This window comes from Schistocerca serialis, chromosome 7, assembly GCF_023864345.2.
Source record: "Schistocerca serialis cubense isolate TAMUIC-IGC-003099 chromosome 7, iqSchSeri2.2, whole genome shotgun sequence".
Classification (NCBI taxonomy): Eukaryota; Metazoa; Arthropoda; class Insecta; order Orthoptera; family Acrididae; genus Schistocerca; species Schistocerca serialis.
In genome coordinates, this window is record NC_064644.1 from 502,636,520 (window position 1) to 502,638,185 (window position 1,666).

Below are 1,666 nucleotides of genomic sequence, written 5' to 3' on the forward strand. Positions count from 1 at the left end.
CTCCTGAGTGCCGTTCTCTTGATAATTCTTTTGGCAGTGTTGTAATTTAACCGTATTTTATATTTTTAATTTGGCAAGGTTAGTTGTGGGCCTTCAGCCCTGGAAAGATGTTCTCAGAGTTTCATTAAAGTCCAAACATTATCGGCTTCTGCTGTTGAAAGGTTATTGTAATTTCCTCTGAAAGATTTTACAAGTTATTGTGGGCCATCAGACCTGTTAGAATCTTAAAACATTGTGACCTTCTGCCTTAGGTAATCATCATAGTATATTTGGAATTTTGAAGATTTAATCCGGTGGTCTTCAGCCGCTCCGCATGCTGATATCATATACGTATACGATTTATTTTATTCATAAATGTAACTGTGTGTCATGTCTTTTCAAAAATGAACTTATTTTAAAGCTACTGTTTGGAGGCCTTCAACCGCAAAGCAAATTTAATTCTTTCAAACGTTTTTTTGAACTAAATGATAATAAATTACAACTGTGAAATGAATTCGACTGCAACTCCTATGGCCCTTTCAACAATCCTAATTACCTGTTAGCACTGCGTGATTTAGCGTGCGTTTCATCATTTCCTGTCTTTTATGATAGTTCTTTTTTTCTGTGAGTAGATTACGATATATATTAATTTTTTGCGAGTGTGCACTCTTTCTTTTACCAACTAGCAGGGTCCACCATCATTTCCTTTAGTTACCGTTGTGCGGATAATTAATTAGGTGATAGGTAAGGAGGGGGTCGAGTGCATGTCTCGTTCGCATGCATAATTCGTCAGAATGAAAGAGGTACGAACTTTTCTCCACCCCAGCACCTCGTGTATTCTTTTAGAGAGCTACCCTGAGCAGTCTCAATTCGAAAAAAATCAAGCTATGTACATCGCTACCTTTTTCTTTGGCTGAGATTTGCTTTTTACTTGATTATTTAATAGGATCTAAGTAATACATTTCACATTATTTTATAGTTATTGATGTCTCTTTTGATTTGTGGCGTCTACAGGGTTTAATTGAACCGTCAACTCGCATTCTTTATATTTTAGGAACATCTGTTAATTAAATTTTTTTCACCTGTTCTAACAGTAACTGAGGCTATACTATGTTTTGTTGAATTTATGTAGTAACAGAACCACCTGAGTAGGATAAAGATTTATACAATTTCGTCGTCTTTAACTTAAAATTCATGTATGTGTTTACGTGAGCACTTCCTTACGTTGCCTGTTTCTGTCCTTACCTTTCTCATAGTGGAGCCAACGGCCTTACCGCAGTGTCAACGTCAGTTCCCGTCAGATCACCGTAGTTAAGCGCTGTCGGGCTGGGCTAGCACTTGGAGGGGTGACCATCTGGTCTGCCGAGCGCTGTTGGCAAGTGGGCAGCACTCAGCTCTTGTGAGGCAAACTGAGCAGTTACTTGATTGAGAAATAGCAGCCGGGAGAGTGGTGTGCCCCTCCATATCTGCATCCAGTGACCCCTGTGGGCGAGGGTGACACGGCGACCGGTCGGTACCGTTGGGACTTCCAAGGCCTGTTCGGACGAAGTTCAGGTTTTAGTGATAAAAAAAAATGTAGAAAGAAACGAGACTGGTACTGTCGCCTCATTCACGACCCGCTTGCAAAGCACAGACGCTAACAACTTGACACCAATAACTTCTAGGGACCGATATCTATGCATTGTTA

General features: G+C 40.2%; 1 pseudogene; it reads left to right on the top strand.

Moving 5' to 3' along the window:
• Positions 1-1,239: 1,239 nt before the first annotated feature.
• On the top strand, positions 1,240-1,357 carry LOC126413610 (5S ribosomal RNA; annotated as a pseudogene).
• Positions 1,358-1,666: the final 309 nt, after the last annotated feature.